This window comes from Scardinius erythrophthalmus (assembly GCF_964197995.2).
Source record: "Scardinius erythrophthalmus genome assembly, chromosome: 21".
In the NCBI taxonomy this organism is placed as follows: Eukaryota; Metazoa; Chordata; class Actinopteri; order Cypriniformes; family Leuciscidae; genus Scardinius; species Scardinius erythrophthalmus.
In genome coordinates, this window is record NC_138241.1 from 6268807 (window position 1) to 6283610 (window position 14804).

The window sequence follows — 14804 nt, forward strand, 5'->3', positions numbered from 1 at the left end:
TTCCATAAAATGTAACTAAGTAATGTAATTAGTTACTTGCATGCAATAATGTAACATATTACTTTTTAAAGTAACTTTTAAACACTGATAATGGATCCTTTTTGCCTGTGAAATATCGCTAATGTGAGCACACCATTACGACTGGACAATAGGACAACACTTGATTCTGCTTAAGACAAGTCCATAAAAGCTCACTTTTGTATGGTGAGAAATGGCTTGAATTGAACAGATCCCAAGATCATCAGAGGAAATAGTTATAGTTAGGGAATAGTTAGTTAAATTCATAAATAAATTACTAGAAATATAAATAGATTAACTTTAGGGTTTACATTGAAATGGCAAATTAATTCAAATTAGCAATATTAGCAAAATAATAATTTGAGATTACTGAGAACAGTGTGGCCTTTAAATTAAATTCAAACTAGATTTAAACAGCTCTGGTCATGTGATAATTTACATTATCCATGTAAAATACGGTAGAACAACCACATTTGACTGGTGGGATTATTAACTCTAGCCTGGTTTTATCACTACCTGATTTCATTCACAGATGCATTTCAGATCCGTATCTCCCCCTTCATTTACAGTGGCTGTCACTTAATAGTGTGTGAAATCAGAGATCTGATAGCCAATATATCTCCTTACACTTTCCCGTATATGATAATGAACTGCCTAAATCGCGACTGCGTTCAGTGTGTAAGAATAATATTGTTCAGCTTAAAACACATTTGTCATGCACTCTGAGATCTATAAATGTTTAGTTGGCCTTTACACATTTACACTCACACATTGGCAATGTCACATCTGCATTATCATTTAATATCAGTGTGACGTTTGGAAGAGGATCGCCCAACAGACAGGTGGTTCTGAGCATACAGTTGCACTTGAGGTCTGAGTGAATAAGCTGATATATTACAGTGGGCAATAAACAGCCTCAGAGAGTTTGTGTTGCTGTCATAGAGGAGTGTGATGGTGATCTGGAGGAAAAAGAAGAAAAAGAGGATTATTTGGGACTGTCAGTTTAAGGTTTCCCTCATTTTACACTCGAGCGCAGGTAAATGTTTTCGCTTTTTGAGCTTGTGGCATTTAAACATAATTGAACACTTTAAAGCAAGAGCAGACATGTGTGCCGAGGGAAAGCAAAACTGTTTGGCATATGATGAGAAGAAAGTAAATCACACAATTTTAGGAATGGATTCGTCAGATGTTTTCTTATAAGCGATTAAATGCGATGAACTGTTTGATCCATTGAAACAAAAAAAAAGACAGTGTTTAACAAGCTAAAAGACATGATACCAAATTCTGAGATGCAGGCAAATGATATGAACATGTGCTAAGCTTTACAGAGCTCCCTTTAACTAGTTTCACATAGCCAAACTTGTGACAAAATTTGGAAAATCATTTGTTTGGAAAATCATTTTGTTTTGATGTGCTGTTTAAGGAGTCTTTCTGGAATACCTGATAGGGTCAAAGTTTGGCTTTTTATCATGTTCTAGTTAGCCTCTGCTGCTATACTGTAACTACACCATTATGAAAAAGCATATTTTTTGTTGGTGAACTTCAGGGGCTGAATGCGTCAGCCGAGCAACTACCATTGAGATGAATGGGAATGCTAACAAATTGCTGTGGTCATGTGATTTGAGGCTAAGCTGACTCTTTAACAAACCAGTGTCCAGTTGCATAAACTGACTAGTCTTACAAGTTAGTAATAATCATCCAAAAAAAATTCTTAGAGGCGGGCCATAACTTTTGTTGCATAAAAAGGTTGATTGGTCTAATTTAAATCCAAAAAGTAAGACTGATTAGCCCTAACTAATTGCTAGTTAATCAGACTAGCTCTTAAGACCCAGTCTAAACTTGGTGGCCCCTGGGGTGCGTTTCCCAAAGCCAACTATAGGAAGTCCCATTGAGTTGTGTTGGTAACGATGAAACTTGCGACCATAGTTGGCTTTGGGAAATGCACCCCAGGTTAGCTGGATTTATCTCAAATCAAGCTTTTTGACAGTGTGAAAGGTTTTATGTCACACAGACTTTACACTTCATTTTTTACCTTTCACAGACATTTCTTAGCTAAATACAGCATATTTGCATTTTATTCAAGAACTCATTTTCTTGCATTTCCAGCGGTGTCACAATATTCAAGTAAAGCCGACAGGAATAACAGCTCCCTGTGGTCGGAAAAGGTGTTTTATTTTATGCAAAATGACTTTTTTTAAAGTAATACAGGTTTTTGAGTTTTGAGTTTGCAGAATTGTACAAGATTATTCTGATTATAAACATAGAAACTCCATATGTTCCGACTGTACAAGAATGAAAATGTAGTCCATCACTTTGGACGGCAAAGATCAGATGTCAAAGGCTCCATAGAAGTAGGCCGTCTTATATGCGGTACTTAGTCGACATGCTACTTGGCTTTCAGACACACAGCATTCATTCATATTTGATATTGACTCAAGACGGCCTTGAAAGCCTGTGTTATTCACTCTTCAGCATCGTTTATCCTAAGAAGGGAAGAGGACATCAGTCAATACACTTAAATGTTCACATGGTTAGTAAGGATTGGTCAATGTCTCCTCACTGGATTGCTTCTGAAAGGGTTCAATTGATCTTTTAAAGAGCACTCTTGATGATTATATTAAAACTGATATGTAAGCTTACACCGCACTATCCTGGGAAATGAGCTTCAAGAGTACTCAAACAAAATCGAAAACCCCAAAAAAATCTATAAAACAGTGTATTTTTCTCTATACAGTCTTGTTCAGTCCTCTATTGAACCTCAGCAGTTTTTACATTAATCTGTTGTGACTGAGACACTATGGGGCTTGAATTGTCAATTCCAAGTCCATTGAATTGTTAACGTCAACATTATTATACCCTCGCTTAAGGTTTGTTAGTTCAACTGTCGAAGTTCATGCACTGCATCATGCAACTGTTTGTCCTCGGAGACACTGGTTGGGGTGGAAAGGTCAAGTACATAGTAATCATAAATCAAAAACACTGATGTTTCCAAGGAAAGATAGCTCAAGTTACAGAGAAGGCTGTTTGCTTGTCACTCAACTGTATCCAAGTGCACACTTTATCACACAACCAAGTAAATGTAATTTAGTTGTCAATATTGAGAAAGTGATGCTATTACAAAGACAGATATGATTCAATGTATTGATATGATATATTTTAAATCATTCAATAACCATGAATTCATAAATTCACACAAATAAATACAAAGTTACCAGATAGATAAAATAACCAATCACTAATTGAAGATGGGTTCGTTCATTCAGTCATATATGTGTGCAGCATTTGGCATTTTCCAGAAAAAGTGAATGATGTAGAGTGTGACGACATGAAGTCCAAAGTATACTTCGGTATTCTAGAGATTGTGGATTATCGCAGATTCCTCCGTCTACTCTTCTCATGAGCTTCCTTTCCTGCTTGGCTTATCGTTCTTGCCTTGTTCATTCAATAGTATTGAATTGAGGACACAATGGTGTTCCTGCAAGTCACGCAGAGTGTGATGAAACAATAGGGGAGTGTCTCGACGTAATCCGAATGCAAGTTGTCACAGGAGACGCATTTAAAACGCATGTCAATACTAGGTAGAAACAGTAATGCTCTAGGCTGACCACTTGTGATCTTGATACCAGGTGTTTGTCTTGCTCTTCATTTACCAATGGTTAAATAAGAAAAACACCTTTTAGAAGAGCATCACATGCCGAACTACAATGCTTTGAATGTTTGGAGGCCATCTGAACTCAGGGCAAGCATCACACGAAGGCCGGGCTGAAACATAACAGGCTGCGAAAAAAAAAAGGGTGTGTGTATTCTTGTCATCCATGGACTTCAAGGTTTCAAATGCCCACTGGCCTTTGTATTCTTCTCTAGCCTCAGCTGCTCGTGGGTCAAGGCTGCCGCTAGTGAGGAATGAGTGTTGTTCTCCGTGCATCTCCATTCTCATCCTAGCATAAACAGGCATGCATTTTGTGCCAGGTGGCTGGAGAAGCACCTCCGTACCACATTTCTGAGAGTCATTCAATACTAAAGCCATCAAGGTCTTAGCCTCCTGATGGATCACTCTCAACCGTGCATTGTGTACAGATTACTAGCAGTTAGAGAAGAAGGCATCCCACAGCTGCACTATACATCTAAATGTGTAACCTCTCAACCCCTCAACCGCCAACTATTTCAGTGTCACCACCCATCCTGGGTCAAAATTAGCCCAAGCCACCCTCTTTCCAGACCACACAATCTCCCAACTTGCCTATCTGTCACCAGTTAATGTAACAATGAGCTCTAAGATTAGGTTACAACAATGGGGCCACATCCCTTGGGCCATGGTCCAATCGCAATGCAGACATGTGAAGAAGAAGTCTGAGGGCTTTAACCATGTTGCAATATGTGCGCCAATCACTATCCAGAAATGCGTGAGAGGAGTAGGGCATCCCAACTATGGAACGTTAATTCTCACCGCAAGAGTGTTGCACAGTGGAGGACGGGTGATAATGACCTGAGTGGGATCTTCTTACAAAACAAATATCTTTAAAGTCCGAAGAAAAACTTTAAATCATTCATTACTTTAGCACAGTACTGTTTCCAACACACCTGCCTGGAAGTGGCTAGAGATCCTGAAGACCTTGATTAGCTGGTTCAGGTGTGTTTAATTAGCGATAGAGCACCTTGTCATAATTACTGTAATTTCGTGACGTTTCACTCTGAGCTGTTTACGTCCTTGGGCTGGGAATTATGCGCTTCTAATGCAACATTATCAACGCCTAAATACATCGCAGCGGTCAGGTGGTACAAGTAGGAGCTCTCAGAACATTCCCATCTTACAAGTTGTCATCACAAGCTCTATACGAGGATGTGAATGCTTTTTTCAAGCTGAAATCTCGTAATTACGGTATCGCGACATGGCGCGAACACACCTGATACTCTGCTAGAGCAAAACTTTAGCAGCTCTAACTTTCACGATCCAGGAAGTTTTATATCACTGTGCTTTCCTCTAAGTCTATTTGATTGCACTTTATGCAAACAGGACTGTAAAATAAATTGCTACTTTTTCTGACTACTTCTGTAACTGGGATTTTTGAGTCAACTGGGTGTCCAGTTGTCCAGGTCCAGCTGCTCTAACATTCTGTGTCGGGTTTCGACCAGTGCAGCTTTAGTGCTTCCACCTATCAAGGAGAGCTTACAAAGGGATTGGGTCTCAACACACAGTCAGATGTCAAGCGGATTAGGAGGGCTCTGAGACCTTGGGTCTTCATCATAAAAAATGATCCCGTATGTCAAGACCAGGGAACCAGTTTAGCTCTCACAGTGGACTGCTCTCGCCTCACAAAGGAGCCTTAGAGATTGAAATGAATTGCCAAGCTCACCTCCATTTCATAAATTGAATCTTTGAACACTTTGCCACGAAGCCGATGCTGGAAATACCTTGCAGCGTCAAGGGACTGTAGAAGATTGAGTTGGACTCTGGCTGCTATAAAACAACTACAGCACCCGTACAGCGGAAAATCGATTTTTCAACATACGGACTTCAGGAATAACATTAAATTGGTCAGGAAACAACCAAGATAGATTGAATTTGACCCGTGCAGGATGACAAGGATGTGCACGAGGTTCTCTAGACCTACAATAAGGATTAGGGACCTTATCTTTCAAATTTTCCATAACATAGCCTTCTAGTTTGCCTGAGTGGAGAAAAGGCTATCTTATCAAGGGGCTCATTTAAAACTGCTTCAATCCGACAACCAGACAACGTGCTTGGTGACAGAGTACGAACGTGTGCCTGTGGCTCGGCTTTAAGTGAAGTCCTCTGGGGTGTGAGCCGCCCCGTGAGTCGGGGTGAGAGGCTGTGAAGAGCGCGGACGCGTGCGCCGCCTTGTTCTCCAGCCGAGAGGGAGGTTTAGGGTGAAGGGAAGGTCAAGCAGCCCCTTCTTCATGCTGTCTGCAACTTAGACACATGCCGAAATAACTTCAAAGACAGACGCCCAGCATACACTAGATGAGGACAGGGGGACAAGTCTCACAGGCAGAAAAGATCAACACAGAGAGCCCTTCACTGGATCTTAGCATAAGAAGAGGCACCAGGCTCAGGCTATAAGAAAGGGTAGGTGAAAAACATTTATTTGGGAATGTGATTATTATTATTACTCTAAATCCCTGAAGATATTATATAGGAATTACTGAGGCTTGTTCAATCTTAAACGTGTACGTTTTTGTCATTCTTGAGTCAATTCTTATTTTGTTTGTGATGTTACTTGCCCTGGGTTAATTTCTAAATGAATTAGTTTAGTTGATCAGAAGAATTAAAGTCCAATGCCAGTCACAGTGAAAGTTTTTAGTTTGTTGGTATTAATTTGTTTTTCACATGTGGCTTTGAATTGCTCACTAGCAACTCACTGTAAGGATCTAATTTGCAGGCGTATATATTACTGGGCCATATGGCGTGGGAAAGATCATTGGGTTGTAAATAGAGTTCATAAATACCGTCACTTCCTAATAAAACTCTGACTCCATAATCTACTTTCTCTGGCACTTGCAGAGATGTCTAGCATAAGAGCAAAAGCAAAGCCTGATAAACACAAGTCAAGTCACCTTTATTTATACAGCGCTTTTTACAATACAGATTGTTTCAAAGCAGCTTTACAGTAATAACAGGAAAATTATGCATCAAAGTTTGTTTCTGCTGTACAGCAGATCTAGAAGAAAACAGTGTCAGCTTAAGTTCAGTGAAGGTTCAAGTGCAGAGTAGTAAGAGCAATTATAGATAGATAGATAGATAGATAGATAGATAGATAGATAGATAGATAGATAGATAGATAGATTCACGCCATATGCAGAGCGCTAAACCCATATGTTGTAAATAATAGGAAAGAGCTCCAGCAAGCAATCTATTGCACTAGTTAATCTCACTCTGCTGTCTACATACAGAAGGCATCTTCTCTCTGTTGCTATAGAAACGGTGACCACCACGGACACACGAACCAGGGTTATACTGTGATATTCATCCACTTTGCTTGAAATGTGAGTGGTCTATGGTAGATGCTGTGTAAAAGGGATGAGTTATTTAAAGCCCATCTAACATGGTCCTTTGAAGATGCTTTTATCCTCCACTTCATACTAGTATTTTAAAGTGGATCCAATCTTCATACGAAAAGCACAGATATCAAAGGTGTTGCATTTACATTGGCTCAGCGTGTAAGTCCATTTTCTCGGAAAGACAAATGCATCTATCATCCAAGCTGCTCTGCTTTAAGCTCTGACTGTTAAACACCCACTTCTCTATTCATGCCTTCCTCGTGTGTGAGTCAGAGAATGGGATTCGGCATAGTTGCTTGTTGGCACAAACACATTGATTTCTAAGGCGCATTGTTATAGTTTCACAAACTGGTGTTTTGTGTAATGATGCCATTCGTAATGGATTGAATTGTAATGACATATTACTGTTATTATGAGAAATCAATTGACTGGAAAAAGCAGATATGAATTGTTGAGCAACAGCGGATATTTACATTCTTTGCTCTTATGTGAAACAAATACTGTGACTATCAAAGTTCCCATCTAGCAGTGATAGGATTACTCTGGAAAACTAGGAAAAAGTACAGCTTGTATTTCTGAAGTACTTTATTTGGAGTGGAGGTGTGTTTCTTTATTGTAAATGGAGGTTTTACAGTAAGATGAGAACATGACATGGAAAATTCAGAACAACAACAAGAGCACAAATCAGGAGAAGCCGTTCTGAGAAATATAAAGGCCTGAAACCTTGAACTGTGATTATATTCTAAATGGTATTACTGGATATGTGGTTATATATTCATATTTGCATATTTGGAAAATAGTGTTTTTTCAGACTAATGGAAATGAAACATCCAAAATACACTCCTAAGTGTATCTTTTATAGCACTTTATCTATTTGTGTCTGTAGATTTCAATTGCAGAATCTTTAAAAGCCGTTTTCTCAAAATGAGTTTTTGAGCCAGAAATCTCCACTTCGGCAGAAGGAGTTTTATTCATATCTATATTCTCAAGGTTTTTACATAGGGGTTTGTTCATATATAATTTGCCTGATTTTATACAACATTTTATTCCTAAAAAACGGTAAAAAAAAATTCTTTCTGGCTGTGATAAAAATATACCCAAATCCCCTCTGTAAAAACCTGACTTTTAAGTAAAAAAAATATATATATATATCACATTTTTAACCTAGCTTTATCTAATGTTTAGATTTTTTTTCTAGAAATGTATGCAAATTTGAGCATATTTAATTAGATTATGCCTCATTTGCATATTTAAACATAACACTTCAGAAATCTTGTAATACATTTTTTTGTAATCAATCAACTGGGGAAGAATGGTGATGTCTATGGAAGCTTGTTTCCGCCACAAAAAAAAAAAAAAAAGATAATTGCGACTTTTTATCTCACAATTGCGAGTTTACATCTCGCAATTCTGACTTTATTTCTCAGAATTGCGAGAAATAAAGTCAGAATTGCGTGAAATAAAGTCGCAATTGCGTGTTATAAAATCAGAATTGTGAGATATAAACTATTCTAAGGTAAAAAAAAAAAAGTCCGTCTTTTTTTTCCCCTTAGAATTGGACTTTATATCTCACAATTCTGAGAAAAGATGTCAGAATTGCGAGATATAAACTAATTATGTGTTATAAAGTCAGAATTGCGTGATATAAAGTCAGAATTCCGAGATATAAAGTCAGAATTGCGTGATATAAAGTCGCAATTGCGAGAAAAAAAGTCAGAATTCTGACTTTATAACACGCAATTGTGACTTTATATCTCGCAATTCTGACTTTAAAACACGCAATTGCGACTATTTCACGCAATTCTGACTTTATATCTCGCAATTCTGAGAAAAAAAGTCAGAATTGCGAGATGTAAACTCGCAATTGTGAGATAAAAAGTCGCAATTATCTTTTTTTTTTTTTTTTGTGGCGGAAACAAGCTTCCATAGATGTCTATATAGTTTTTTTTTACCCTATTCACCTGAGCTGGATGTCTCTTGCATTAATAATCAGAAGAAACTTTTCCACTGTAAAGAATCTTTTGTGCAATGAAAAGGTTCAATGCATGTTAAAGGTTTCTTTACGGAACCATAGATGCCAATAAAGAACCTATATTTTTAAGAGTATAGAATCTTTCCATTGCACAGAAAGTTCTTAATAGTTGTGTAAAATAAAAAAAAAGTTCTTTCGATTATCACAATGAAAGAAAATCATTCTATGGCATCGCTGCAAAAAAAAACCCTTTATTATTTTAAAATCCGCTAAAAAAGAGACAGCATGTGAAATCATCCTAATAATTGTACTACCATTTTCAGCACAAACATCATAATGAGGCCACAGCAGGACAGACGTACAAATGTGTGCTTAAACCCAGAAGATGAATGGCTGCAATCATGCCATTATCTCAATATAAACACAAGGCGAGCAACCAAAACAAATGAGCTGTGAGTGCTTTCCTATTCATCTGTTCCTCACAGACCATCAGGATAAGCCCTCAGGAGCCCGATAAACCCGTCTACCATTCTGCTTTCAATAGTAGTGAGACAGTCTGCCTTTACGTACGCCCTCATTTATAGTAATATATTAGTACGGCGGCGAGTGAGTGTGTGCATATACAGTGGGTGCGTGCGTGTGTCTCCCATCACAGTAGTGAGGACATGTAGATGCCTGTTTTCAAATGCTCCACAGGCCTGATATTGTTGAGATAATCTGCTGAAAACCGATCCTCTCCACACTATCGCCTGCAGAGGAACGTGTGGGCACATCAGCCCCCAACATCAGGAGTCTCGTCTGTCGCTACAGCAACAGCTAAAAAGCCTTGCATTACCGCCACGGCATTCGCAAGAGTTTCTGCCAGAATGCCTTTCTGAGAAACTGTAAACAAGCCGGGAAAATGCTCACAATCTCCTCTCTATCAGTGTGCAGAAGAATGTTTACATGCATGGACGGCATGAAACAACCAGACTCGTCACGCGTCCGTGAAACTTACAATACCAAAAAGAGGCTGAGGGTTTGAAAAACAAAAACGAATAACATGTGATGTCTACAGTGTACGTCTTTGAATCACTCAAGCGTGATGTGGTGTTCTTTGAGCTGTGTGAGATTAAGGGGAGCCTGTCTCTTTAAGAGCCAGTCCTTAGGCTTGTTGAGTGGGGAGGTGGAACCTTGTCTGCTTCTAAACAAGCATTTCTATCAACAAAACGTGTCTCAGTGGCGGGCTGATCGCGTAGGGTGTGCATGATTTTCTTTTACATGACTTCCTCAAGGTGTATGTGTGCATGCGAGTCCCGTTTCATCAGCACCTGAGGCTTGCAACACTCGGCTGGAGGGCCACCAACAGCTCAGGTGTGTGACGGCTATTTGCCAGTAAGTGTGTTTATCCTTTTCTTTTTATCATTACATAGAGTTGAATTGTTATGCAGCATTTAAAATGAAAGATCTGGGTTATGCAGTACCTTTTGAACTTTTTAAAAATGAATATCCTTGTGTAGTAATTTAAGGAGGTGTTTCTGTAAAAGGCTATACCAGACTTCAGGAGCTCAGGCACTTAAAGTTGTGAATTATAACCAGACTGTTTACACAGGGGCAAGAGAGTGTTTGTGTTCACACATCATTCGAGATGGAAACGGTGTAGGAATAGGCTGTTATTCTGAGGTTGATGCTGGTTAAAGGAAGAGACCACGTGCCTATTAAGTTTCCATAGCAGCTTCCTAGTAAATAATGAGTTTTAAATTACATTTGCTTAGATTACTTTGAGATTCACATAAAAACAAAGAGAGAGATTTTTGTGTGTACTTTGTATGTGAGTGTATTTTGTGCTCTAGGGTATATCCAAGTAACCTGGAAAAAACAAGTCTGCCATAATTCTTATTGCTTACAACTTTTCTCAAAGAAGTGTGGTTTATAGGCACACAATCTAGAAGGGCATAAATACACCTCTCTAAAATGTGCTTTATTAATGTACAGTATCTGAGACCCTCACATTTCTAAGTAGCTTTCACTCTTTAAAATAGTGGATGCCATAGAAAAAACATTTTTGAGCAGTTCTTATAGAGTAATGAACATTTTAATAAGCTAAAGAAGCCTTTTCTTTTGTGTAATGCAGTTCGGATGGATGTTAAAGTTTCTTCATTGAACCACAGATGGCACATAGAAAGAACCTTTTTTTTTAATAGCGTTGCCATAGTTTCACTCCAGGTAAATGTGTGTGCGTTCCTCAGAGGAAAAGACCTGTTGGATACACAACCTGATTTCACCAAGTGCAACATGTTTCTGGATCAACATCTTTGTTGATCCTGGAACAACATTCCAATCAGCCAATCAGATTGGAGGGATGAGTTTACAGTTTATGTCAGGTTTAGTCTTATTACTAGGGTTAGGTGCTTCTACATCAGTGCTATTCACCTGTCATTTCTCAAGTCATGGGTAGGGATGGGTTAGGACTACATTTTCAGACCAGAATGTTGCTCCAGGATCAACAAAATATGTTGACGGAACGCGTCTAACTTGGCAAAATCAGGACGATTTACTTGACTAAATTATGACTTGATGAGCCACAATATAAAGTGCTGTTAAATTCACACCCGTGAGCGTACATCCTATATTAAACTAATTTATTATGTTGCTTGCTTGGCAGCAGTAAACAGCCTACGGTTGAAGTACTTGGAAGAAGAAATGTTCATTCTGATTATTATCGCTAAAAAATTTAAAGGAATAGTTGACTCAAAATAAATTTCTGCAGTTATTTACTAAGCCCATGTCATGCCAAACGTGTATGCCGTTATTATTTCCATCAAACACCCCTGGAGAAATTCTGAAGAATCTTGAGTTTTATTTCTATTCAACAAACATTTATTGTGACCATGTCTGTCAACAGACCAAAATGTAGACCGGACCTGCAGGTCCCAAGTCTCATTCTCCATATATTCCCAATAGCATGCCATTTACTTTAAATTTTATGTTGTTAGGTCACATCACACATGAGAAATATTAGGAGCAATGATGTCAAATCTGGCCGGTTTTGTAGTCTAAATTTTAAAAGCTTTGTTGGGGTGGAAGTGAATAATGAGTTAAATGTCGGTCATTCCTCAAACAAATCTGCCATTTGACCTCAGAAGACTTGGAATATTACATACAAGTTGTATGGAGTACTTTTTTGATACCTGTATTGTCTATTATTGTTGTTATTATTACTGTTTATGGATGTTTGGAGTGTGAAAAAGTGGCACTAAAAGATTCTTCAAAATAATTTATATTTCATCTAAGAAAGAAAGTCATGAGGTTGAGTAAATAATGGCAGATTTTTTTTATTTTTTTTATTTTAAAAGCAGTTTTGCATTGTGCACCATGTTAAAGAACATCACTTAATTTAATCACGGTGACTCAAGGCCACACGTGGCTTATTGCTATAATTAACATCAATCAGAAAGTGAAAACACCTTCTTATCAGAGGAACACACTGGTCACACCTCGGTTTTAGTCAGACGCCTTTGTTTATTAGTGGGCGTTGTATTGTGATTGCTCATACTTATATTATTTAGTAGATGTCATTTTAGTAGATGTTTCTGTTAATAACAAAATGCTGCCAAAATGTTAATAAGAGCTTTGCCATAAAAAGCATATCAAATATTCCTCAAAATTGAATATTATGCAAACATGCAATAATTAAATATGCTAAATAAGACAAATGCACTTTATGCATTTAACCTCACTTTATTTACCAGTGTCATTGCTGTTAACTTCAAATACCCTTCAAACTTCAAATATAAAATCACATCCTTGTATAATTTGTATTACTGAAATTCAAATGTTGAACATGTTTCTCCAAAGATGTTCTTATTATGAAGATTCTTCACATCACGTTCAGTGTGAAAGGGCCTTCAGTTGTAGGCTACATCTAAATCTATATCATTTATAATTAATTGCTCTGGATGATTCATTCCATTTTGATCATTTGTGAAAGATGGACCTTAAAATTGATGACAATATCCCTCTAGGATAATGGGCAATGTGTCAAATGGCACAAAAGGCTTCTGACTGTATTTTACACATCTGATGTGACACATATTAATTAAACACGGCTGGAAATAGCAGCTTCCACCTTCACAGAGTGAGGTGCTCAGGAAATAAAGTCATGTTCAAATATAGCTTGCTTTCACAGCCAGGTGTCTGCACATGAGACCGGCAGAAAGCGAGAGCGATAATTGACGTGGAATCCCCAGCATCGAGGCCTATAGATGGAGGCTTCCTATTGTGCCATGCTGGAGCGCCTCCGATCATGGACACGGACCTATTCTCAGCGTTTCCCAAATTCATTCCCATTAGTGGTTGTGAGAGCGCTCCATTAATCTACAACGGGAAACAACAAAAACGGTGCAGAGAGACGGCAGAAGCCGCCAGTTGCACATCTACCGATGGAGAAAACTCTTGGCTTTCTAAGAGCACTTACACTTAAAGCGTAACTCCGCTGATTTACAACCCACTTTCTATGGTTAAAATGTTGGTAGGATTTGTAAATTAACAATGTTTGCTCGTTCTCCGTGATATCTGGACCGAGAAATTCAAGACTTTTGACAGCTCCAGGGCTTTCGTCAAAGCTACGCATTATACTTCTGCATTTTTTGTATCTCCGCCCACGAACAGTCGGATCGACAGAGTGTTATTAGCAGTTAAGGCTCCAATTCTCACTATTAACTAGTTTATTAGCATGCGTATTACTAGGATATTGGCTGTTTATTAGTACTGCCTTACTCTGCATGATCATATTCTTCATCCCTAATCCTACTCAATACCCTTACTAACTATTAATAAGCAGTAATTAGGAGTTTATTGAGGCAAAAGTCGTAGTTAATAGTGAGAATTGGACCCTAATCTAAAGTGTGACCAGAGGAGGTTTATCACTGAAAATTGCATTGTATGGTAGGAACTGACAGAACGTTTGGCCTAAAACACAGCATTCGTGGTCATCCAGTTTGAAATGTACAATTTTCTGTCACAGCATTCTTTCCATATTTATGATTCTTTCCCTTAAAATGAACCCCCCCCCCCATTTATTTTTTTATGATAAAAAATAAATGTACTTTCTGCGTTGAGTAAGTAAGTTTAGGCAAGAATCTAAAGAATTCTACAGTAGCACTCAATTCAGACTTGTAGAAATTAAAGCTTGAACTTATAAGTATTTTTACTTGGAATTGTTTTTTGTTTTACAATGATTCTTTGAGTAAGTTATAAACCACAGTTATATATTATAAAGTTATATATATATATATATATATATATATATAAAGTTATAAAATCAACTTTCTGATACTGGTGTTCCATGCACTGTGCCGTGAATAACTAATAGGGTTGCATGTTTCACTGGTTTCCAGTTGTATTTACACTGTTTTATCATTGCTTTTGATGTTAGGTTTATTAACTTGCATTTTTTTTAACTGTATGGAATTAATTTTCTACTCAAAATGACCAACTCAAAAACTGTCCACTGATTGTTACCATTATTGTGTGTTGTGTACCAAGTATTGAGGTATACAAAGAACAAAGAGTGAGTAAAATGTACTTGAAACTGACTATTGCATTTTTAAAGTAAACTTCAAATGAGTAACTAGAAATTACTCAACAAACTCTAACTGGCCAAGCTAAATTTACTTATTCTCTTTGTTTGTTCATTTTAAACAACTTAGTTAAGTAGATTTTACTTAATTCCATGCATGTGAAATTTAGTGCAAAGGCATGCAAAAGAAAAAATGTCAATTTTACTTGTTTTTTTCAGTGTGGTTTTGCTAAA

At 37.7% G+C, this 14804-nt stretch overlaps 1 protein-coding gene across 3 annotated transcripts in view; it reads left to right on the forward strand.

Annotated features, from left to right (window-relative positions):
* Positions 1 to 14804, forward strand: part of dlk2 (delta-like 2 homolog) — a 47997-nt gene that overhangs the window by 9156 nt on the left and 24037 nt on the right. The window contains exon 1 of one of the 3 annotated variants that reach the window (XM_081350318.1): positions 942 to 1054. The exons of 1 other annotated variant lie outside the window; for it this stretch is intronic. The gene's annotated coding sequence lies outside the window, so the exon portion shown is untranslated. Of the gene's footprint in view, positions 1 to 941; positions 1055 to 10259; positions 10385 to 14804 lie in introns of those variants that run through there. One more of the 3 variants, XM_081350320.1, reaches the window with a different exon arrangement.